Here is a 26,948-nt window from a genome sequence, read left to right on the forward strand (position 1 = left end):
TGGAGCAGTGAACACTTCCTGCAGTCTGCAGTGGCAAGCCTGCTGTCGTTAGTTTACTTGGGTCACTCGGATTGTACAATCAGTGCCTCAAGGCCCAAGTACCCCTTTACCAACCATGCCCTGGGTAGCATAGGCACCATTTACCAGGGACGTAAGCTCTTGTTAATTGGGAATGCCAATTACACATGTCACTTTAGAGGAAAGAACAATGGCACTGGAGCCTTGTAAGCAGGCTTCCATGCACTGTCAGACTCAAAACCCCGCATCTAGCAGATAAAATGGGGCAAAAAGTGGGGAACATACTGCGAATAGTCAGGTTTCCTACACACTGTCACATGCCCTGCGCCACCTGTTCTACAAATGTGTTCAATATTCAAAGCCATGAAACCTAAGGAAAACAATAATGCAATTGTTTTACTAGAGGGTGTCAGACTCAGGAGCGGATGTGCAAGACTATTTCTTTTTTGGGGCAAAATGTTTCTTCATAACCCTTTGGATCTGACACATGTTTCTAGGGGGTCAGGTGGAAAACCCTGCACACCAAAAAGGCCATGGCATCTTATGCACTTTACTGGGACTTGCCTACTTTGCTAGAATGATTTGCTTTCAACCTGGGCCCTAGTGTTTTAACAAGGTTGCCTTAAGAAATTGACACCCAAACAACTAGTTGGGTATGGAAAAACAAGTAGGGGTACAAGCCCAGACTGGCATGTGGCACATGCCACAGCATGTCACAGGATGTCACTGTGATATGCTGTGGTAGGTGTCATATACCAGATTGTCACATGTCACATTTCAGAATAGGTTTCTAACCCTACTACATTGATAATGGTGGTCTCTAGCCAGTTATGACTAAAGTGTACACTTAGTACCTCACACCTCAGGTTCCGCTGCTCAAAACTCGCTATTGCAATGATAGCTATTGGTGGCATGTACAAGATGGCTACGTATAGGTCACACTTCAGAGAAGTTCCTGCTGAATCCCTGCACCTGGCAAGAATATTCACACAATCCTACAACTGGGGCACACCAGGAAAGGGAAACGTGGCATGGGTCTCCTTGCGAGAGAGGTGAGACACCTGCCAGTCCCTCCTACTGATCAGTCGTGGAGATTTTAGAGTGATGGACAACAGCAGCAGTATCTCCTGGGCTGTGGCAGATCTGCATGGATATCAGGATCAAGAGGAACCTTTAAAGTCACTGGAGCAGTGCCAAAGGAAACTGAGCAGTTGGTCCTCACTGAATAAGGTCATTGCAAGTGCTGAGCCGAAGTGGAGGAAGACGCACTGAGTGGACAGGGACCATGCCGGTGGTAAGGAGAACAGCAGAGAGCTGTTTGTGCGGAGATGGAGGCTGGGGAGGCTGAGAAGAGCACTGGGGTCTAGTTGGATGCCTGGGGCCTGAGGTTTGAGTAATGCAGATGAGGCCTGCCAGAAGAACTGTAACATGAATCCCATGGTGCAGACTATGAGTGCCTGTGCCACTTTTTGGAACAGTGGTGCAGGCCTAAGAGAGCCTAGAGATGGCCCCACTGGTGACATTGGCTTGAGGCACCTCTGCCGCCCACTACTCTGAGGTGGAGCAGATACTCATCTACAAGAATCAGCCCGCTGTGGGGGGGCGACTGAGGAGGTGTGGTCGGAAGGCTATCGTATTCCTATGGGTCTGATACAGGTGGGCAGCCACAGACCTGCACACTGCAGAGGAGCACAACATATAAGCTGGCCTTTGATCGTATGTACTGTGCTGGCTGAGTAGCGCTTGCAGTTTACTTGCCCCACGGCCCAGAGGGATGTAGCATTGTAGGTGAGAGGCCCTGGGAGCACAGGTTGGCATTCTAAACTCCCTGATCAGGTACTGGGGTCAAGATTGAGCCAGTTCAACAAAACCCTATCATTTCTTCCTGCCACCCTATCACCGGCAGGCAATGGTGAAGCCTTGATTGGTTAAGCAACCTGAACCTAGGACAAGGCCAAAAATACCATTACAACTTTAGAGAGACAGGCTCCTTGGCACAAGCAGGTACCTCCACTGAGGGTATACTAGTAAATTGAGCAAGTGCTACAAACTATTAAAGAATTGTTCAATGCCCTGTATGCAGTAGCGGTATTGTTGGAAAATTGCCCTCTCCAAAGGGTCACCACAAGCTTTTTGCCTTTGTCCTCCTTTTTGCTGTACACTTTGTGTTGGCCTTAAAAGTCTGAGTGTTACCTCTGCTAACCAGTGCTAAGGTGCATGTGCTTCTCCCCTAAACATGATGACATTGGTGTATACCTGATTGGCATATTTGTTGTAGCGGTAAGTCCCTTGTAAAGTGGTATACCATGTAACCAGGGCTCGCACTTCAAATGCTACTGGGCTGCCGCACTAATTGTGCCACCCACAGAAGTAGCTTTTCAAACCTGTCTAAGGCCTGCTTTTGCAGTGCATTTGTGTGCTGTTTACTGTCACTTCAATTTGGCATTTAAAACTACTTGCTAAGCCTTAAACTGCCCGATTCTTACATGTAAGTCAGTCCTAAGGCCGGCCCTACATAACCCTAAGGGCAGGATTCTATGTACATAAATGGTGGGACATGCATTTGTATGTTTTGCATGTCCTGCGAGTGACAAACAGCCTATTTTATTTTTTTCTACTATGAGACTTACCCCTATCATAGGCCAGAATTGAGCATTTCTTAATACACTTTTAAGTTGTAATTCCTGATCTGAGAGGAGTAGGTTTTTCATGGTTCATATGTTTGGAATGGTAATCTCATGAGAGGTGTGTGCAGGTGAGATGCTGCTCATCTCCCAGGAACATTATGTACTGGGTGCAGAGGGCGGCGCGGGGTGCATCACCTTGACAGTAGAGGATCACAGAGACACCTTCCACATGCTTCAGTGGACTTGGTTAAGTTGAAGGGTATGACTGTTGAGACTGTTGTTTCCCTAAGCTATTAGGTAAGTGGCAAAAGGCCTGTTAACAACCTGCCAAGGCTGAGGAAGCTACTTTTGTAGTGTGTTGTTTAGATGCTCTCTCCTCCCACTGCTCATTTAGAAGGTATAATGAAGACACCAACTAAGGGACATATGTATGAACCCCTTGCACCGCCAGAGCATCACTTTTGTGATGCTCCAGCAGTGCAAACCTTGAAATCATGCTTATGGGGTCATGAAAAGCCACTTTGTGTGGCTTTGAATGGCCTCATAGATATGGAGTAAGGCAAGGCAGAGCAAATCACTCTCAGGAGGCGTTCCATGGGCGCTGTGGGAGGTGCTATCATGCAACACCCAGGGATTTTGACTCTTCCCCAGATTTACAAAAACATGAAAACCTGGGGATGCGCCAAAACCTTAAGCCTCCTGAGGTGGGGCATAACTAAAAGATATAACTTTATTTCTCCTCATTTATTCCTTTTTTCATGTGTTGCATTCTGCAGCACACATAGAAAGGGGAAAGAGCCTCAGGGTTGCATAGGGCAGGAAGATGCCCCTTCCTGCACAAAAACAATCCTGCCAACAAAACAGACACCCCTGCATCATGGTACAATGGTGCTTGATTTCGCGCTAGGCTGACAAACTAGCATCAGGGCAAGGTGAAAGGACAGGAATGCACTGTATTGGATAAAGATGGTGCATTCCTGCCCTTTCATTTTGATGTAGGGCAGCACAGCAAGGTGACTTGCTGCGCTGCCCTATTTGATATTTTGATACTTATTAGTTTATATAGCGCCCGAATCACCCCGTCAGGGGTATCTCTGCCCTAGGACAGCATGTTACAGTCAGACAAGTGGACCTTAGTAGAGATACGTTTTTAACAGTTTCCTGAAAAGGGGAAGGCTCTGGCAGTCGCATAATTGGCAGGGGAGTTCATTCCAGAAGGTCGGGCAAGGTAAGTGAATTCTTTGCCACCCAACCGAGCCTTTTTGATTCTTGGAGTACAAAGAAGTAGCTTGGAACCTGATCAAAGGGGCCATTAAGGGCTTTAAAGACTGCAGTAAATTTTGAATTTTATCAGTTTTCTCACGGGGAGCCAATGGAGTTTGTTCAGAAGTGGTGTGGAGGCCGTTCTGTGGGGGTCATTTTCTACCAGTCGGGCTGCCGTATTCGGGACCACATGCAGCTAGTTTAAGGTAACCTTGCTGGCTCAGACTAGCAGTGCATTGCAGTAGTCCAGATGGCTTAACACTAGAGCTTGCATCAGTGTTTTTCTCGTGGAGGAAGGTAGCATGGGAAATACTCTTCTAAGAAGACTGAGTGTGTGATAGTAGGTACCAGCGGTGGTAGTGGCGTGTGCTTCAAGTGTAAGATTCTGGTTGATCCTAATTCCTAGTTTCTTGACCACTGCTTTTGGAGTGGAACAGATCCCAGCTACTCCAGCCACCAGCTGGGAGACCAGCTTATTGCTGCACCTCCAAACAGTATGACCTCCGACTTTCCACCATTGCAGGAAGCAAGCTCTCATCCAGGCAGCGATGGTTTTCATGCCCTCCAAGAAGGAGAGTTGTATGTTCGGATTAGACTCATCAAAGGTGAGTAGGAGCTGGGTGTCGTCCTTTGTAAGAGATAGGACTAAACCCCAGGGTCCTCATTAGTTTCGCCAAATGAGTAACATGAATATTAAAGAGAGTAGGGCTCAAGCAGGAGCCCTGGGGTACTCCCTTGGTAACTTTGGTGGTCTTAGTCCTAAAAGTACCCAGAGTGACTGTGTGGGTTCTATCTGTTAGAAAGTCTGTCAGCTATTTCAGAGCAACCCCTAGAACCCTGATCTCCTGGAGTCTCTCGAGTAGGATTTGGTGAGAGATGGTGTCAAACGCCGCAGATAAGTCAAGCATCACTAAAAGTGCTGCCTGACCCTGGTCCTGGGCCATGCTGATGTTATCATTTACCTCTATCAGGGTGGACTCGGTACTGTGCTTGGCCCGGAAACCAGACTGGGAGACATCCAGGCAATGCAAGGTTTCCATGGTCCGAAGTGGGTATTGTGACCATGGGGAACCTATATGTCAACTTTACACTTTGGAATTGGAAAGGCATTCGGGACACAAAAAATGTGGGGCTTGGCTAATTCCATACATACAATGCACTAGTGCAGGTGCTGGGACAACTTTGGCCCCTGAACCATGTGTAACCTATTGTATCTGATATGTTGCAGCTTTTGCTGATGCAAGGCATAGGGTGGTGGGCGGTGATGATGCCATACTTGTCTGTGCTTCACCAGCATTTGCCTAAACTCACAGCTCTCCGTAGTGGGTGTTTGGGCATGGAAATTACTGACTGGCAAAAGGCTCTGCAGGCAGTGAAATGAATATCCCAGAATGCTTGGCTGAAATATGTCCAGTTTAACTACCTTCACCAGCCATACCTGACACCAAGGCATGTTTGCCACATAAACACTGTGGGTGTTAGTGAATAATTGTGTTTAAATCACTATTAGTATAATAGAAAAAAATGAAGCACCAGGAGCTGCAATGGGAGAGAGTGTGTGTGTATGAGTTAGAGTATGTGTGTGTTGGAGTCAGTGTGGGTACGTGAAAGTGAGTCAGAGGGAGTGACAGGTAGTAAGAAGGAGTAAGAATAACTGAGATTGAGGGGCAGATTCCTCAAACTTTTGTGCGAGTGCAAAGTCATGCAAAGTGATGCAAACTAGCACAAAGTTTTGATAAACTATTTACTTTTCAGTGCAAAACTATTTTATCACTGGAAAGTAACCCCAAAGAACAAATATTAATTTGTGCTGCTTTGCATCACAGGGGCATGCAATGGGTTACTGCACTACAACCTAGGGCTTCTTCACGCAAAACCCAATCTGCTAAAACTATTTACCAGGACTTTGCACAAAAAAATACCACCTTCTTGAGGCAGGCGTAAATTTGAGGAAATGTTTTAATTTCTGTTGTTTGACATATTGCATTTTTGCTGAACTATACAACACACACGCAGTGTGTGAACATTTTTAAAGTTTGTCTATGCATGGTATTTTGCACTGGAACCCTGCCCTTCAGTAGAAATCTATGCTAAACATCATGTGTACACCATAGTCCAAAGGGATGTGTGTGATTCTAGGGGTATACAACAGCAGTTCTATGTCTCAGTATATATGGCACTGCAATGCTCTCTAACCCTAGTGCAACTCAGTGTAGCACAATGGTTGCTGATATGCATGGTGCAATTTTTAGGGAAATGTGCCCCTAAGTGACTGTAAGTATTAATGAGTCATTGAGTGAGAATAAGTGAGTAATAGAAAGCGTGACTGCTAAAAACTAAGAGTATGTGAGTGAGAATGAATGAGTATGAATTTGACGGAGTGTTAGCGATCGTGAGGGAGTGTGAGCAAGAATGAATGAGAGTAAGTGGAAGTGAACGAGTGTTAATATGAGTAAGAATGAATGAGTGAGAGTGTGAGTGTGAATATAAGTGATCGTGAGTGAGAATGTTGTGTTACTCTTGTGAGTGTGCCCCATACCATGGCATATTGAAGGTCATTTTGAGTTAAATAAGCAACCATGACTGTACTAGCATACTGAAGGCAGTTCTTCCCAGGGCATGCACATGTAATAAAATGCTAGCAACTAAGGGCCTTGAGGCTATACTTCCCATATGGGGATTCCCATTACAAAATGCTGACCTCGGCACATAGGATCTAAATTTGACATGGGGGCACCTGTTGATAACTGCTGGCGCTGCCATACTGGATGTGATGCTAAGCCTGGTAGCACCCTTAGTAAAATCCTGGTACTGGCACATTGAAGGTCATTTTTGTCATAAGGGAGGACAACTGTGGTATTTAGAAGGGGGCAATCATAACAAACTGCTGCTCCAGACATACTAAAGATCATTGTTTACATCAAAGTTACCTGTGTTTTATGGACAACACTAATGGGAAAATACTGGAAGGGTCATATTATAGACAATTTGTGGACTAAAGGGGCACTCATCGTGTATGGGGAGGACCCATGACACTATTCTGGGCCTGGCTCAATGGAAGCACATTTTGGCATATTTGAGCAATTATAGCACATTTTGGAAAACATTGAGAAAACTCTCGGGTGCATCATGTTAATTAGGCATGACACACCATGAAAAACTTGATTATTTGAGTGCTTTTTCGGAGCATATACCTTTTTAACCAAATTAAAATGCACTATCTTGTCCCATTCTTTCCAAACTTTTCTCGGCTAGATCTGCCCAGAACCCTCCCTAGATGATGTCATGCTCACTCACTACAATTCAAAGCAAGTATTATGGCTCTCCACTTTAAAAAAATCACCAGCCTCCTATCAGAAGGTAAACAGTGTCTTGATGAGCACTCTTCTCTTTCTGCAGCTTCCAGTGGGATTGGGACATTATACATTAGGTTTTGTAAAAAATAATACATTTAGCATTGCACTGCGTACTCTTCTGAATAAATAAAAAAAAAACTTAAAACAAATATTTTTGAACAAGTTGTTGTCATGTTTCACTATTGTGACTAAAATAAAAATGAAGTATCTGAATACAACCTTTCCCACTGTGCTTCACTCTAATGATACAACCTTGCAAATTATATTAAATACAAATGTATTAACAGTAAGAAATAATGTAGCCCAATAATGTAGTTCATATTCAAGATAAGGTCTACATCAATTAATACATGAGGCAAATACTATTACTTTATTTTAGTCACTTTTTTCCTCTCCCTAATATCTATCAACGCATTTCTCACTGCAGTATACAATGGGGAAGCCATTAAATCATGGCAGTTTGCGGTATACAAAAATGTAGGTTCCAGTGCTCCTGTGTTTTGGCTGCACTATATCCTCTTCAGATGGCATAGTTTTCCATGTAACGTTAAGAGAAATAACTGATGATCCTCTTTTTCGTTCTTATCAGCACCCTAATACAGGTGGCATCTAAAACAGAAATTAATCTATATTGTGTTATTGATCATGCATTTATTGTGAAACTTCAGTGTTGGCAATTATTGTGATGCCATCAGTTTAAAGGTCATGTGATATCACTTCTTAGGAAGATTGAGGGACAAAGGTCATATGATCTCATTTCCTGTGATGTCATTCGGGTTAAGGGTGTGTGTTATCACTTTCATTTCCTTGGCTTTTTTAGGGAATCGATGCCCATGCCTACTGGCAGGTTGCATTTATTCTAGAAAGCAAAGCAAGGCTTTACAATGACACCTTTATCAGAAGGAGAAGCATCAACTTTCTCCTCTCCTTAGAAGAGATTCGGACATCTTGCCTGTGGGCAGTGTTTCTACTCCTAACGGTGCAAGAGAGCTAATATAGCTGTAACTCTCCAAAATGGCCACAGAGAGCAAAGCAGACATTTTATAAAAAACATTTAATAAGTAAGAACATCTCGGTATCCATGTGGCAATAACTGGACGCTGTGAGTCTGAGATTAAAGGCTGTTTTTTTTTTTTACATTTGTCAATGAACGTGAGAAAAGTAATCACAACAAGATGTTGAGGCGCCTTAAAATGGTTCAATCGTTCAATAAAATATGGATTTATTGGAAGCCTCCCTCATTTAACATTTTAATTGCGCCGTTGATGAAAACATTAAATACTGATCGAGCATGTCTCAAACCCTAGGGGATGTTCCTCGTTCCGGTCGCTTATTGTGGATTAATGTGCTTTTGGTAGGGAGCCTATTGAACAGAATCCGGGGACGGGCAGAGACCACCAAATGCCAGGCTCACTGCCGACGGCACCTCCATAAGCTCGTTTTTCTCTCACTGGACCTTCCCCTGCCGATATTGTGTGTAATTAACAGGGCTTCCACTCTAATTAATGCATGCTAACATGGCTGTCAGATTCCAATCAAGCGTGAACCGAGTCGGAGGGGGGCATCGTTTCTCGTTCAACGCTGTCTTTGGCGACGTGATTCCAGTTTGGAATTGTTTAAACACTGTGGCTGGACGCTGCTGGAGATGTCAGTGTTTAAATTACATAGTTTAGAATGAGGAACTCATGTTGCCTCTGGCTGTTCGGTGAATGGCAGGTGGATGCCTTTCCATTCCCGCCCAGGAAATCACTGCATCATTCCCTGGTGACACGATGACCAATCAGGCCAAGTTTAATAAGACGTCTCGCTTAGAAACACACGGAAGTGATTGGGGAAATGGCTGAATTATCTCAGTTCCTACACTTACATTCCAGTTCATCAATTTTAGGCCAGTATGTCACTTCAGACAGAGATCAGCCATATATAAACACAAGGAACTACAAACTGGTCTCAGCATAGGGTGGAGTAAACAAAAGAAAATCCCCCTGCCACAGATTGCTAGTGCCGACAGTCTCGGTTTTAGCTGGGACAACTGTTCCCAGTATAGACTGAACTACCTTAGTGCTTAAAAAATAAGCTAATATGCGTAGCTTTTTGAAAATATGCTAATTTAATACAAAATGTTGTCAATACATATGATGTCCTTTAAATAAATACAACATGGTCCAAAGCTAATACTGAATCAATAATGTGAAAACAAAAAGAAAGAAACAACAATTGTCTGATAAATCCAGTATATTCATACTAATGCAAGTGCCTTAATAAATTACTACAATGTCCATAATTAGAACCATTTGGCAAAGGCTTCTTAGTACATCGTTGGCATCCTGATGCTCCTGATGCTGCTGTTGTGATCTGCGCCTCAGCTGTCAACAGAGGGTGAACCTCATCAGTGATACTCCTCAGAATGGGTAAAGAGTGCAAATAACACAAGGGCGCAGGAGTTATTGCACCTTAGGGTATGTTTACAATAAAGTGGCGACGTGTGTCGTTAAGCCAAGAAGGCTAACTACACGCTTCATCACTTTAGAAACGCAGGGCTGCACCATATTTACTAGAATATGGTGCAGCCCTGCGTTTCCCACTGCGCTGGTGCTAACTTTAGCTGCCTAGCACCAACGCTTGCACCCTTGCACCATAGTGCAAGGGTGCCTGTGATGAGGTGAAGATTGTTTATGTGCAAGAAGGTGTCCCTTCCTGCAGATAAACATCTTTAAATGCTGTTTTATAACTTCTATGTGTGCATTATGCAGCACACATAGAAGTTGCAAAGCGGGATTTTTTAAAAATTATTGTTTATGTGCAGGAAGGGAAGCCTTCCTGCACATAAACAATCATAGGCCATTTGCTGTTTCTATGTGTGCTGCACAAGGCAACACACATGGAAACAACAAAAAGGAGGAGAAATGAAGCATTTCTCCTCGTTTCACCTGTTTAAGACCAGGTTTTCCCTGGTCTTAATTTTGGTGCTGCCTCCTATTTGCGTTGTCCTTTTAAATAGGGGGCAGCATCAAAATCAATAGGCCCGATTCACAGAACTAACTTAAGACAGAATCCTAAACTTATTACCATTTTAGTATTCACAGAAGGCACTTACTCGTTTTGGTATTCAGAGAAGGCACTTACTCATTTCGGTATTCACAGAAGTTAGGAGTCCTAACTTTAGGACTCCTTAATGCCTTCTGTGAATACCAAAAGTCTTAAAGTTATGATTTTTCTTAGTTTAGGAGTCTTAAAATTAGGACTCCTAAATTTAGAACTCCCAAATGCCTTCTGTGAACACTGAAAGAAGTCTTAAAGTTAGGATTTTTCTCAGTTTAGGAGTAGTAAAGTTAGGACTCCTAACTTTAGGTCTCCTAAACTGAGATAAATCCTATCTGTGAATACCAAAATGGTAGTAAGTTTAGGATTTTGTCTTAAGTTAGTTCTGTGTATCCGGCCCAATGGGTGCTGCTGTGGAATACCCACCGCAACACCCATTACCCTCCCCTTTGATGCTAAACACAGTGTGAAAGGGGGCCTTATTTACAAGGCAGCGTTAAGCCACGTTAAGTGGCTTAACGCTGCCTTGTAAATAATGCGAGGCCCCTATCGCCATCACAACGTCACTGAAATTGATGTTGTGCTGGTGATAGTGGTTTGCAAACATGCCCCCTTGCATTCTGCTTCACATTACTCATTTTTCTGGGTGTCTCCTCCCTTTGGATAATTCTAAGCAGGTCTCCCCCTATGCCTTGCGAAGTTCTTCAATCTGTGGGGCATAACACCCTCTCGGGAGGGTGGGGGGGCTCGAACTCCTGTTAGATCTAATCTTTCACTGTTTCCTAATCGATGGGGCAGGTGCCCACACCTTTGTAATTTCAAAAGAAAGCTAATTTCAAGAGCTGAAATGCTTCAACTGCTGTGGGAGGCAGGGAGTCTCCTGTGCTGTGTAAGTGAAAGCGAAACATTTCAGCTCTTGGAATTAACTGTGCCGGGATGGTTAGTTTTTCACACAAGGCAAGCAAAGTTTCTCTTTGAATTACATTAAGAATGGGCATGCCTTGCACTCAGGGTTTTCTTAAATTCCAAAAGTGCACATTTAATGTAACTATTTTCATGCTTGTTTAATGCATTGTGCTTAAAGAGCACACATTTAAGACAGATCTTCCTTTATAATAGGTTGAAAACAAATGGCTTAGGGGACAAATGAAGGGCAGTTGGCTCATGCTACTGTGGGGTTTGCCCACTGAGTTTCCCTCACATGAGAGTGTAATCAATTCAGCAACTACCATTTTATTTGTAGTAAGTGAATGGAATTCAAGTGGTAATGGTGCTCGGAGCCTCAGATGGCAAATAAAAGAAAGTAGGAACTATGAAGAAGGCCATTCTCGTCAGTGACAAGGTTGACATCCTTTGAGCATGTGGCCCTGAACCTATATATTCAAAATCTTTTTTTAAACATTTACATGCACTTATTGTACCATGCTCATTTTGTGCCAGTAGCAAATGTGTAGCTATGTGAATTGCAAGCATGGCTAGCTCAGCTCGCACAATTTGCAGCTGTCACATTTTCAGCCTGATTTATCAAGCCAAATTGCGCTCGCAAAGGGCCAGATTCTGAGAATCTGGCCCATTGCGAGCGCAATTTTTGCATTTGGGATTCATCATCCCAAATGCAAAAATCGGTAATTGCTAATTCGCTAAATTGCGAGGAATTACATTTAAGGAATCTCTATTTGAGATTCCTTAAATGCAATTCATCAACCATTTTTAAATTGCTAATTCGCAATTTCGGGCCGCTATTTACCGAGAGGTCAGACCTCTCGGTAAATAGCAAAAACTTAGAAAAATGCTTTTAAAAGCATTTTTCTAAGTTGCATGTTGCACACACACATGTCCTTTGGACATGTGTGTGCGCAACACCAGTTTCAATTTGCATTTAAGGGGTGCTACAGGGTGTCCTTTGGACACCCCTGGCACCCTTTAAATCGCTATCTTATTTGCGAGTAGCAAATTGCTAATCGCAAATAAGGAATACTCCCCATTCATTCCTATGGGCCTTTTGGCCCATAGGAATGAATGGGGAGTTATTCCTTATTTGCGATTAGCAATTTGCTACTCGCAAATAAGGAATGTGTAGGAATCGCTATTTATTTAGCAATTCCTACATGAATACCGTTTTGCGAGTCCTTAATAGCGATTCGCTATGAATCGCTATTAGGGGCTCGCAAAACGGCCCGTTGATGAATAAGGCTGTATGCTCCCAAATAAATGCTTCGTAGTGATCTCACAACAACATACTTCAAAAGCAGGGTTTCACCAGTCTTGCGGAAAGGCAGAAGAGAGCGTTTGATGATGGGAAATTTCAGCACCCTTTCTATACCTTTGTCGAACTGACAGATTTCTAGCAATGTACGCAACTCACGCCTTATATTTATTTCTTACTTTATCACCGCTGTAAAGCACCACTTGTTGCCTGACTGAATAATGTCTGCACTTTATGCGGCATACAATTATATAGTAATGCAATCCGAACCATAAAGGCAATGAACACAAATGACAATATGATGAACGTTGCAGCGCACAGGCAATTGGGCCAAGGGCGTTTCTAGGGCAAAGGGCGATCTTACAAACACTGCTTCCAACTAGTCCATTCCTGACCTGACTCCAATGTGGTTAGCGCTCGCTTTATATCGGAGGTGGCAGGTGGTGGCCCCCGGTACTCATTTTTAGAAACCAAGAATTGTTTTTTAGCATCCAACTTTGACCAAGAGCAAGAGAGAGCAAAGCAGAATAGAGTGGAAGAAAAAGGGCAAGAAAGCTTTGAAAACAGAGACAAAGGGATAAAGTAGAGATAAAAAACAACCTGCAAGAATTAGACAGAGGCAGAAATAAGAGGGTGGAGGAAGAAGGAGGCGTGTGTTGGTTCGTTCAAGACTCCTCAGTCCTGGTATACAGCCGACACGGCATGAGCCAGTGCTGGCAGAAGTGACGTAATAAAAGCTTTGGTACCTGTACTTTTATTATTATTATTAATTAAGCACTGCCTTTGGGCATCCACCATAAACCGTTTCAGCCTATAACAGTGTTTTCTACTCTCTGCTTAGACCCACTCCCTGGAGGCACACACATAAGTCGCGGCCGGTGCAGGCAAGTGCGGTGGGGCGGGGGACCGAATAGGTTTTATTTATTTATATAATGTGACATATTCCATCGTCTATCGACTTTCCCCCACCGCCGCCCCATCGCACTTACCTGCGTCGACCACCACTGTATTTACATGCATTGCAATGCTGCCAGTTCACTGGGCAGCTGGACCAAGATTCATTTGAACACCACAAAGTCTGTCAGACAACATTGCTGTGAAGTAAAATAGGCAACATCATTCAGTTTTTATTAGTTCTATTTTTAAACATAACCCTGACGGGTCCTAAACCCCCACTCAGGGCATAAGTCTTAAAAAACAAGTGGGGGGGACTAATTAGCATAAGCAATGCACATTGGTGTCACAGGACATCACAGGAAGGGATGTCAGCACCCTGTAAGATCCTTCTTTTAAAATAAATGTGCTAGCCTTTCCTTTCTTGCTTGCTATGGAAGGAAAGGTATTTACCTGACTTGAGGGTAATTACTTAGGAGGTGAATGGGCTGCTCCAGATAACACTGTCCCATTATGACTCAACTGCATACGTAAAACCCTAGTAAAAATAATTTGCGCACAATTTATTTTGGAAAAATTTGATTTAGACTGGTTAATAAACCTCTGTCATTTAACCACCCCCACTCAAAAACCTGCAGTTTACTAAACACTTTTACTCTGTTTAACTGTATTTGCCTGATATGGCCTGGGATATGTGGATGGCAGTCGATTATGTAGTGTACCAGATTCCAGAAATTTCTGTCAGGTGATGGGGGGCCCGACATCTAAAAAAATTCAGCTGGGAGGGCTGAACCTAAAAAAAGTTTGAAGACCTCTGCCTTGGAGTATCTCTTGGATATTAATCAAAGGTAAGGTGGAGACTCCCCTTTAGTTCAATACACAGCGCACAGTTCATCAAATACTCCCCTTTCAGCACAGTCTATGTTATGTTAAAAAATGATTTATAAAGCGCGCTAACACCGATTGGTTTCTTGGCGCTGACAGACAGAGGAAATACTTGAACAAGGGGTATCCGGGATTCTATTGATATGCTTGAATGTAAAGCCAGGTTTTTAATGCTTTCCTGAATGTAAGCAAGTCCCGACAGGACCGAATTTCCAAGGGGAGAGTGTTCCACAGACGGGGAGCCAAGGTACCAAATCTGCAGCCTCCAGAGCGTTTACGGCTGAACGATGGTATCTGTAAGAGGTCCAGGTGGGCAGAGCGCAGATTCCGCAACGGGACATACTTGATGTTTAGTTTGTCTATGAACTTTGGGCTCTTACAGTGAAGAGATTTAAAAATGATGCACCCTGTCTTGAAAGTGCATCTCTGAGCCACGGGGAGCCAATGGAGTTGCCTCAATAGAGGGGAGGCAGGTAGCCATCTAGGATGATTCAAAATCAGTCTAGCCGCATAATTCTGTACCATCTGAAGACGTTTCAGAAGAAAAAGCGGTAGGCAGAGGTAGACAGAGTTTGCGTAATCCCGGTGGGAGATGAAATGAAATGAAATGAAATTTGATTTATAAAGCGCATGGCTGCCCTGGAGCGTTCCAGCGCTAACTGACTAATAACAGAAGACTCTGAGGATATAGGGTATTATAAAATTTTAGGGAAAAGAAAGGTTTTAAGGGATTTTCTAAATTTCAGGTAAGAGGGTTCCATCCGGATATCCCTGGGGAGAGCGTTCCAGTTTTTTGCCGCGTTCATTGCAAAACAGCGGCCTCCAGTACGGGCCTTCCTTACTCTAGCGACAATAGCCAGATTGTCTCCATCAGACTGTAGGGCCCGAGCCGGTCTGTAGGGACAAATCAGTTTTCTCAAGGCCGGTGGGCCTTTACCTTGAAGTGTCTTGTGAGTGATGCAGAGTGACTTAAAGGCAATTCGTTCCTGAATAGGGAGCCAATGGAGGGCTCTCAGCAATGGTTTAGCAGAGGCTCTTCTTGGTGCCCCCATAAGCAACCTGGCCGCAGCGTTCTGTACCCGCTGCAAGATATTAATTGTGGCCTTTGGTGCAGCCAAGAGGAGAGCATTGCCGTAATCCAGTCTGGATAGAATTAGGCCCTGGATTAGTAGCTTCCTAGATTGAAAAGGCAGGAGGGGGAGAACTTTCCGTACTGCACGCAGCAGGCCAAAGCATCCTCCTGCCACTTTCTGTGCATGGGTCCTGAAAGATAGTTGGGGTTCAACCCAGACCCCAAGGCTTTTAATTTTCTCCTTTGATGGAGGTAACTCACCCATGCAAGGCAGCCAGTACTCAGAGGGCAAGGATGTAAATTGATTGCCCAAGACCATAATCTCGGTTTTAGCTCCGTTCAATTTGAGCTTTGAGTCAGTCATCCAGGAGAAAATTGCGGTTAGGCAGCTTGAGAGGTTGTCTGGGCATCCCCCTTGTTGAGTCAGCGAGACGACAAGCTGTGTGTCGTCTGCGTAGCTGATGGATTTGATACCAAAAGGGGCCACTACCTCCTCCAGCGGGGCCATATAAACATTGAACAATGTAGGACTCAGGGAAGATCCCTGAGGGACCCCACACTGGAGGGGTGTAGCCTTTGACATGACACCATTTTCCCAGATCCTGAAGGATCGTTTGTTCAGGAAGGATTCCAGCCATCTAAGGGCTGACCCTACAATGCCTAATTTAGCAAGGCGGTGGACCAAAGTTACGTGGTCGACAGTATCGAATGCAGCGCTCAGATCCAGGAGGATCAGGGCCGCTGATCCCCCTGTATCTAAGATGCATCTTGCCTCTTCCGTCACTACTATGAGGGCTGTGTCCGTGCCCTGTCCTGGGCGAAAGCCCATTTGGGAATCGCTCAGTAGGCCATTACTCTCCAAGAAACCTGAGAGCTGATGATTCACTAGCTTTTAAGCGATTTTGCCCAGTCCAGGTAGCAAAGAGATCGGGCGAAAATTGGCCAAATCGGTGGTGTCTAGTCCCGGTTTCTTTAGGAGCATTTTAATTTTGGCCTGTTTCCAGCTCGGGGGGACTATGCCATTGATGAATGAGGTGTTTAACAAATCTGTGGCAAGGGGGGCAATAGTGCTCACAATTTGTTTGAGGATGTGCATAGGAGCTGGATCGGAGGGAGAGCAAGCTTTTTATGGTGGAAAGAGTATTACAAAAGTCCTCCCTGGTGATGCATCTAAACACCTCAAGTCGGGGCCAGTTGTTGGGGGGGGGATTTCAGTGACTAGTGCTGCGGCAGTTTGTGGTAGGCTATCAAGAATTCTCTGTATTTTATCATCGAAGAACTCTGCTAGCTGGCCGCATCTTGATTTGGTATCCTCTTGTAAGGTTGTTGGGACTGGAATTTTAAGAAGTTGACTAACAATTTTAAAACGTTTCCTTAGAGGAGTTAGCCGAAAGTTTAATTTTCTCCTCAAAGAAGGATGCCTTGGTTTTCTGCCGTGCAGCTTTATAGAGTCTCAGGGCAGCCTGGTAGGAGGTTTTGCTGTTAAGTGCCCAATCTCTCCTCCAGATGCGTTCCGACTTTTTGCAGGCTTTTCTGAGGTCTCTTAGTTCAGTAGTGTACCAAGGAGATTTAAAAGTGCTGCTCTTTTTTGTCACCATTTTGAGGGGCAAAACCGTGTTCAAGGAACTGTTAAGCCAGTTCTGGAAATTTATGTCTGGTAGCAGGACATCTGATTCTGCATCAGGAGCCGATTGTTCAAGAGCTCGTTTCAAGTTTTCCACCGATAACTTTGGCCAGGCTCTCTGTAATATGCGGGGCGAGGGGCACTTTTCTTTTCCGATTGAATTTCCCAGGAAAAAGGAACTACGAAGTGGTCCGACCATGGTAGGGGCAGAGGGGGTTCGACTAGGAGCTGGTTGTTATTTGAAAAGACCGGGTCCAACAGATGTCCCTTGTTATGAGTGGCTTCCTTATTTAAAAGATTTAGTTCAAAGGCTTTAAGATTTAGGATGAGATCTACAGCTACTTTATCATTAGGGATGATAAGAGGTGTGGCGCCGCGGCCAGGGCGACTGACACTGGAATCTGGGGACCACGGTTCGATCCCCGGCTCCGGCGGCAGGTTAGCCCAGCACCATGTGACTCTGGGCAATAGCTCGCTTAATCTTCCCGACGGCCCCCAGCGCCTAGAGACCCTTACGGGTGATTGTGCGCTTTACAAATGTGGACTTTTTATTAGGGTCATCAAAATGCAGGTTCAGGTCTCCAAGAACCAAAAATTTGGGTGCCCGGGCAGCCGCTGCTAAGGTGGCTTCTAGCAGAGAATCTGCAAAATGTTTTATGCAGCCCGGCGGGCGGTAAATAAGGAATCCTGAAAGGGAGTAGGTGGGGGTTAGCTGGATGCTAAAACAGGCACTTTCTGAGTCTGAAATCCCGCCGTCCTCAAGTCTACAAATCAAGGAGTCTTTGTGGATTATAGCGAGACCACCTCCTTTCCCTTGGTCCCTATTCTGACTCTGAATAAGAAAACCACTTGGGAGGGCGGAAATGATGTCAAACTCTGCATTGGGAGATAACCATGTCTCCGTAAGGAAGAGCAGGTCAAGATTGCATTCTTCGATCAACAAATTGATCTCCACCGCATGCTTTGGTAGTGATCTGCAATTTAGTAACGCCATCCTCAGAACACTACCGGCCTCCTTACCGTTAGTCTCCACAGGGATAGGGTCAGAACAGACTTGACAACGACAGAGTAGAGTGTCGGTCCAGTCCAGCTGATGGCACCACTGACCACTATTGTCTCGTAGCGCCAAGAGTTCTTCCCTCAAGTATCCTGTAGGTCCCGAAGGATCCACGGGCATAGTGACAGGCCCTAGGCCCGGTCCGGACGGGCCCAGACAGGCTTGCCTCTGGCGCACCCGCTGCGCCTGCCCGCTGCGCGGACGGGAGATGGACTTCATTTTATAGCGACCGGGCCGTGATTCGCCCGACCACTAGAGCGCCAACCGTGCCTTTCCCCTAAGATGGCGGCCAAAGTCGTCGCCCTCCGGGTAGGCTGTCTGTGTCCGAGTGGAGCCCTAACTCGGCCCTCGGTATGCCCAACACGGGTACAATTGCGCGCCCCAACTGTCCCAGGCAGGTAAGTGACACAGTGCAAATTAATACAGTACAACAATTTTTAAAATCAGTTTTTGTGCAAATGAGCGAGGATAAAACAAAAGATCAGGTGCCTAGCTCCCGGCTTTCCGCCTCAGGAGTGTTCTGTTACGAGTAAGAAAGGTTTTGCAGTTCTCCTAGCGCTTGCCAATTTTATAGCGACCAGGCCGTGATTCGCCCGACCGCTAGAGCGCCAACCGTGCCTTTCCCCTAAGATGGCGGCCAAAGTCGTCGCCCTCCAGGTAGGCTGTCTGTGTCCGAGTGGAGCCCTAACTCGGCCCTCGGTATGCCCAACACGGGTACAATTGCGCGCCCCAACTGTCCTAGGCAGGTAAGTGACACAGTGCAAATTAATACAGTACAACAATTTTTAAAATCAGTTTTTGTGCAAATGAGCGAGGATAAAACAAAAGATCAGGTGCCTAGCTCCCGGCTTTCCGCCTCAGGAGTGTTCTGTTACGAGTAAGAAAGGTTTTAGATCACGGTCGCGATTACTACCTGAGTAATGGCTTCTGATGTTAAAAGTCGTCGCACTTTCGGAATTTTCCGCAGTTGGAAAAAACACTTGGAGACCACCTGGCCCACTTGTGTTTTTAGTGAGAGATCACTATTCAGGGTGACTCCAAGTGTCTTTGCCGAGGAGGAGTGGATAGGAGCTTGGCCTAGGTCAGACGGCCAGTAGTGTGGGCCCCAGTGCCTAGCACTGTCTCCAGTGAGAACCAGCTCGGTTTTTCCTGGATTCAGTTTTAAATGGTTCTGGTCCATCCAAGTTTGGAAGAATCTCATAGTAGGCTGGAAGGTGGAAATTGATGCTTCAGAATTGTCAATTGAGAAAATCAACTGCAAATCATCTGCGTAGTTGAACACCGTTATTTGTTGGTTTCTGAGGGCCTGGATCAGGGGGAATATATAGATGTTAAACAAGTGGGGTGACAGGGAGGATCCCTGTGGAACCCCACATGTGATGGTTTGTTTTGTGCCAACTAGTTCTCCAAGTCGGACTGCCTGTGAGCGGTTTTCCAGGAAGGATTTCACCCAGCTGGCTGCTGTACCTTGGATGCCGGCCTGGATGACACGGTCGATCAAGATGGAATGATTTACCGTGCCAAAAGCGGCCGACAAATCCAGGAGTACCAGGGCCTGGGGAAGGCGTTTGTCTACGTCGTCTCGGAGGGTGTCTAGTACCGCAGTCACAACCGCCTCCGTTGAGTGGGCGGGGCGAAACCCCGCCTGATGGGAGTCGAGGCAGTTGGATTCCTCCAAGAAGTTAGACAGGCATTTAGCTACATGCGCCTCCATTACCTTTGCCAAGAAGGGAAGTAGGGAAATCGGGCGGTAGTTTGCCTTACAAGTTGGGTCAGCCCCGGGTTTTTTGAGGAGTGGGATCACCGTGGCTTCCTTGAAGGCCAGGGGCACCGAACCAGATGATAATGAGTAGTTCAGGAGAGTATAGGCAGGGATGGGAAAGACCGAGAGGCAGTCTTTTAAGATGTAAGGAGGACATCTGTCTGACGGAGCACCGGATTTAATTCTTACTAATAGTTGCTGGAACTCTTCCGGAGCAATAGGAGGGAAACTGCTGAGGATGCTAATGTTGCTGAAGGCGACTGGTGTTGTTGGAGCTACAGAACTCGAAGATTGTACAATGCTGGCTTTTATGTCTGCTATTTTCTCAATAAAATAGATATTGAGCGAGTCACAAAAGGTTTGTGTCGGATTTACCCTAGGACGTACACTATCCAAATTTGTCAATTCATTAAAAATAGAAAAGATGTCTTTCGATCTGTTGGTCGAGTTGAGAATACGGGCAGAAAAATAAGCAGATTTGGAGGAAAGAATGGACTTCATATAATCTTTCCTAGCCACAATAAATTTGCTCTTTACGTCTGGAGCATAATTGTGTCGCCATTGTCGCTCCAATTGGCGCACGGCCATTTTCATTGCTTTTAGCTCAGGAGTAAACCATTTTTGAGCATCTGCTCGCCGGGCCAGTTTAACTGGCTTATACGGGGCGTGGATGTCGCTGGCTGCTTGTAGCCAGCCAGAAAGTTTGGCTTCATAAACATTGATATCAGAGTGGGGGGAAGGGGTAGTAGAGGCCAGTGTCTCAAAAAAGGCTGACCTATCTAAGGAATTCCATCTCCTCGCTTGTCCTCCTGCTTTTATGATGGTTGGTCCAGGTGGAGAATAGACAAGGTTGAATTTAAGCAGGAAGTGATCAGACCATAAGCAGGGGGTGATAGTTGGAGTTGTAGCTATTAAGGCGTTAGTCCATATCTGGTCTAAGATATGACCTTTACAGTGGGTGGGTGCTAGCACTCGTTGTGTGAAGTTCAGGTTCGTAAGAAGCTCTGTAAGTTCACTCGAGTGGGGGCCTTCCAGAGGGTCATGAAACCAGTAGTTGAAATCCCCTACCAGAACAATCCTGGCATGGTCCATAGCCAGATTAGCAATTTGCTCACTCAGTGCAAGAGGAAAAGATGGCATGGAGTCTGGGGGTCTGTACAAAAGAACACAGGTCACCATAGTGTGAGAAGTATCAAATTTTAACACCAGGTTTTCTGTGTCTAACCACAGCTCAAGAGCAGAGTCCTTTCCTGGTTGCCTATGGAGCATGCATCTATCTTTACTCCCATTTCTGACAGAAAACACGATTGTTAGAGTTACAGGACACAATCCAGATGAGGGCTGCAACAGACACATTGGCAGGGGCTACCGTCCAAAGTCGTCAAAGATGGGCACTGACTATGGATGAGCGAATGTCTCCAGCAGTCAGTGGAACAGTTACTTGGTCTCTGCTGAGGGACAGCAGATGGGCAGTCAGGGGTCACAGTAGCAACAAAGCAGCTACAACAAGATCCTTGGCTGAAGTGTAGTTTTTTGTTGTGGTGGAACAATCCACCTTGGACTCAATTCTTGATGGCAGTGGCATAATTCGCCTCAGGCACAGTTTCTTGGTTGTGGTAGCATTGTTCCTGTTCACTTAGGTGATGACTGCAGTGCTTGATTCCTGCCCGTCTTCAGGGTTGCAAAGCTCCTGTCCTCTCTTAGCAGGCAGGTTGGTTTCTAGGCTCTTCAGGTCAGAGGATCAGCTTCTTTCAGCAAGGATAGTATTTAGATGGTGTCCCCTAATCTCTGGAAACCGGGCTGTCAGACAGACACCAACTGTGGGTGCACAGAATTAGTCTAAGTACTCTGTGGAGCACTCATTTCTATGGCAAATAGAAATTTGAATTGGAACAACACGTGTCAGTGGCTTACACTTCTATACAGTCAAAACAGCCAGACGATGTTTTGTGTGGTTCTTCTTTCAAGCGTCCTTTCCAGGCTGTTCTGCAAACACATTCTTTGTGTATAGAGGAATAAAGAGGTGTGAACTCCATGCACCTAGCTGGAAAAAGTCATACTGAACAGTGGTCAGGAAAAGAGACAAAAGAATGGTCTCACCTAATGAGACCCCTTTCACCTTTTCAACAAAGACTTTACCCCCACCATTTACTAAACGGCAGTGCTCCAGGATGACTAACCAGCGACCACTCTCATAAAAATGCCTAATTGCATTTTTAAAGGTGGCTTGCGTCCTCTGTCCCCACTTTAGTGTCAGCAATACACTTCCACTGTTTGTGAAAACAACCTCACCTCTATCTTGTGCATAGGAACAGGCTAGGGTTTGCAAAATGGTACCCCAGCACTACATTACTCTTGCTCCCTAACACATGCAATACATATACAACATTTGCCACATGCACAAACATGCACAACATACACTTGGGATGTTAATTGGGCTGGGTGTAGTTTGTGCAATTCAGTGTCACATACTCATGCAAAATTACCTAAAAAGTCTGCGAAATTATTCTTGAATTATGGAGAAGAGTAATTCTGCAATTAGCACTATTTCTTAGTGCAAAAATGCCCCCTTTCATCCAAAAAGGGCACAAGGATTCATTTTGTGTTGACAAATAGCTCTAAATGCAACAGAATATGGATAGCGAGTGTGAACGCCTGCTTGCATTTTCAAAATAGGATTTTCTTCTGACTTACCACCAACATTTAGCGATATTTTCTTAGCACAAAATGCACCCTGACTATCTGGTTGCACTGGACGAGGGCAGTGGTACGGTTTAAGGTTGATCGAGATAAAGTGCTGGTCTGATACTGGAACAGAGTTTATCATGGTGAGAAGTTTTACCTTTAGATGCAGTATCTGGGATGGAAGTCAAAAATCCTCAGCAGGGCAAGGCAGCAGGCTGAGGCCAAAGAGGGCACCACAATGTTGGATTGCTGCTGGACGAGGTTTCACTGAAGCCATTGTCATTTGGTGGGAAAGCTCAGAGTGTGAGAAATTTGAATTTCATGCCCATAGAAGGTCTATCATTGGGAGGATACTTTTCATGCCTTAAATTAGTGGAGAGTTCTACCTTCAGGCTCAGTCACTTTTTGGAGCTCGGATTCTTCCAGCAGGTAAGAGATGAGGCTGTAGCCAAAGAGGGCTCCACGAGTCCGGACACCTTCTCCACAAAGTTCCACTTGATCAGATTTGCTGCTACGGAAAAGAACATAGGAGGAGCAAAATGAATCTTTGACGCAGCGGCAATGCATTTTTGTCGGATCAGCTTGGTAAGTTGGTCTCTATCCTCAGTCGGTTTTCAGTGGTAAAAAAGTAGCATAAAGGGTCTAAGTTCCTGGTTACAGGAAACTTTAGGAGGAGTGCACTTTGACACCAGCCATGGGTCCAAGACCTTGGTTAAAGCACTAAGGGGTCAACATACACTCCAGCACAGGCCAAAAGCAGGGTCCAGGGAACATCCAGTTGGAACAGCTATGCAGTTGCAGCAAAGGCCTCAGGAAGCTTGTTGTGTCCCTGTAGTTCAAACACAAAGCAGTCAACTGACCCTGGGTTCAAGGCAAGCAGGTTGAGTCTTCCGTTTTTCAGACAGCAGAGCAGCCCTTCTTCTGATTCTACACAGGTCTAGTAGTGTTCCAAGAGGGTGCTGGGAATGCCACATTTTTGACAAGTGCCAGCCTGAGGGAAGGGTTATCTCCCGGCTACCCCGTCACCAATGGAGTAAAAGTCTCAGGGGTGACCCTGTCCACTTTGCAGAACTCCCTATGTTTTTAATTGCAAGCTATCCCACATCACCACTCTCTATCTAAATCCAACACAGCAGAAACGTCCTTCCCCTGGTCAGAGTTCCCAGTGCACACCCAGAAAGTTGCAAGGATAACGGGTGAACCCTCTTTTGTGGTTACTCAAAACCTGTTCTGGTGCAGCTCCCATTTTAGAGCCAAGCGGACTCATGTAATAATAGGCTAATCAAAAAATCTGGAAATCCCAGAGAGTGTAGGGTTGCTGAGGGCTTTGGCCCTCATATGATAGAACTGATATCAGCCATCCATACTACAAGTGATCCACTGTTTTCAAACTAGTTTGGATTTGAAAACAGCAGACCCATTTTTTGGCATGGTGTGACTCACTGAGCCCCTACACTCCAAACTACACTGCTCCTTCTGTTGATATATGCCACCTGCAGACAGCAGGCGGAAATATTAGTCAAAAAGAATGCATAACCAGGAATACATGAACATTCACCCTCAGTATATTTGGGTCCCCATAGTTATTCCCACTGCAAGGACTATAACTTGTAATCATCAGATTTAGATGCAGAGGCCACCGTTGCCATGTGCCAAAATGTATCCAGCTTTAAATACGGCCTATGTGGGTCACCAATATAACTAGATCTTAACACTGACATTACAAAAGATTTCTTCATGCTGATGTAACATCTTCACATGTATGTAGCATATATATAATATCCTCCCAATTTGTTTATTTCTTATCCTCATTCACCCCATATTACTGCATCAAATTCCCTAGTGTGATAGCCCTCTTTCCAGCGCAAGGAGTAAGACGTTATATTTTGCCCTTCGAGGCTGATGGTATTCTTCGGATTAGCTTACCAAAAGTCCAGCACATACACCTAGATTCATCAATGTCCCGTTTTGTGAGTCCTTAATAGCGATTATTAAGGAATCGCTATTAAAGACTCGCAAAACGGGATTCATGTAGCAATCGCAAAAATAATTGCGATTTCTACATGTTCCTTATTTGCGATTAGCAAATTGCTAATCGCAAATAAGGAATAACTCCCCATTCATTCCTATGGGCCAAAGGCCCATAGGAATGAATGGGGAGTTATTCCTTTTTTTTGCGATTAGCAATTTGCTAATCGCAAATAAGGATGCGATTTCAAGGGTGCCAGGGGCGTCCAAAGGACACCCTGTAGCACCCCTGAAATGTAAATTTAGCCTGATGTTGCGCACACACATGTCCAAAGGACATGTGTGTGTGTAACATACCACTTGGAAAAATGCACTAAAGTGCATTTTTCTAAGTTTTCGCTATTTACCACGAAGTCAGACTTCGTGGTAAATAGCGGCCAGAAATAGCGAATTCACAAATAATAACTGGTTAATGAATTGCATTTAAGGAATCTCAAATAGAGATTCCTTAAATGCAATTCCTCGCATTTTTGCGATTTCGCAATTAGCGATTTTTGCATTTGGGATGATGAATCCCAAATGCAAAAATTGCGCTCGCAGAGGGCCAGATTCTCAGAATCTGGCCCTTTGTGAGCCCATTTTTCAATGATGAATCTAGCTGTAAGTAAGGTGTAATCATCGGACACATGTTTTTTTTTTGTTTTATAACCTCAGAAGATCATTATTTATTTGTTGACTTGAACATAAATAGTTTAATTTAATGTAGGTTTTTAGCTTGGTTTAACCAAGTTATCACTGGTTGCACATCTTTAGTCTCTTATTCAATGGATCTTTAGTGTCCATTGTAAGTGCATAACTTACTGAAACAGCCCATTCTGCCCCCATGGGGGATATCATGGACAGCCACTTTCTGCAGATTTCTCTCCTTGCTAAAAGGAGCAAATGGAGCAATAGCTTGTTTTTGTCTTTTCTTAACAAGCATGGCTCGTCCATACAGCTAAAAATAATAAGTGCTGGCTTACCTTGATTTTACTTTGCAGGATATTAGATATGGTCTTATCCACATTTGCCCAATGAGTTCGAATCAAGAGGCCGTCCAGAAACATGTGAATGACATCTGCTCTCTCTGCACCAGCTTCAATCGTTCTGCCAAGTTTCTCTTATCCATCTTTGCAATTCTGTAGGGTGTCCAGTACACCCTATGCTGAGTGAATAAATGGTTCCTTCTTAAAAAGGCAGGTCTGACACTACTGATAATTCTGCATTCCACTATAAAAGTTCGACTGGACCCTTATTACCTGCTGAAAAGTATAAAGGGGAGAAACAATGCATTCACAACAATTTAGCACAAACCAATTGAGTCAAACTCCGATAGGACCACTGACTCCGAATTCAATTTTAGGGGTTTATTACAAAGCCAAAAATAAAAGGATATACAAGCACCTCATGATGAGGTTGTAAATATACATAGGCACTAATACAAAGTTCATCCTGCGAATCAATCTAATACGGTTCAGCATAAAGAGAATAAGCAACTCCAAAAATACTAAACAAGCAATGACTGCTCCAATATATATCGTAGTCTTCATTAGTGGCTGCAAAAGAAATCCGTTACTCTAGCCCTATACTATCACTAACGAGACATTCCTACTTAGCATTTCCCAGCTAAGATCAAGAAAAGGTGTCAGCTTGTGAAGACTTCCTAAGAAGTACACTCACGTTGTAAGAGTCAGTAGCCAATGCTACAGAATTCATTCTAATTCTCCTTTCTAAGATTCGATCCCGTCCTTCTACCCTCTAATGGCTCTTTGCTAATTCATCCCTTGGGGCACTGTCCTTAATACAAAATGCACAATTGATAGAACACGCCTCTGAAACACCTCCTCTGGCCAGGCACCTCTCGTAGGTAATTTTCCACCGAAAGTTGTACTCAGTCCAGCAACAATTGGTGTGTCCTTGGGTCTCATGCTCCTTCAGCGAGGAAGAATCTCGTCTCCCAATTATTGTCATTCCTGGATACTATGTAACAGGTCTCCTCCATACCTAACTCCTAAAACAAAGATGTTAGTCTAACTAACAAACACGAATGTGGCACTAGAAGATCTCTAGTGTCATCCCTTCACGGGCACACAAATATTTGTCTTCCCACACAAAGAAGACTTTCAATCCAATGTTTCAATTGTTCATAGAATTTATTTTATGTTTGTAGACAAATTTATCATCATCATTTCATATTGTTCATTCGATATCATTCATGCGTTTGTAGATCAGACATTGTCATAATAAAGCATCCAATGCATTTCGGGCATTATGTAGCATGCCCTTCATCAGGGAAATAGACACTGTAAAGTAAGGGATAATAAAATCATATCATCAAAAATAGTATGAGTCTTATTTACATCAATCATGACATTCACTGTGAAGAATCTACATCATGTGTGCATATAACTGTGTGTGAACTGTATATGAACTCCAAGGGTTCAGTGATT

Source organism: Lissotriton helveticus, chromosome 3_1 (genome assembly GCF_964261635.1).
Source record: "Lissotriton helveticus chromosome 3_1, aLisHel1.1, whole genome shotgun sequence".
Lineage (NCBI taxonomy): Eukaryota > Metazoa > Chordata > Amphibia > Caudata > Salamandridae > Lissotriton > Lissotriton helveticus.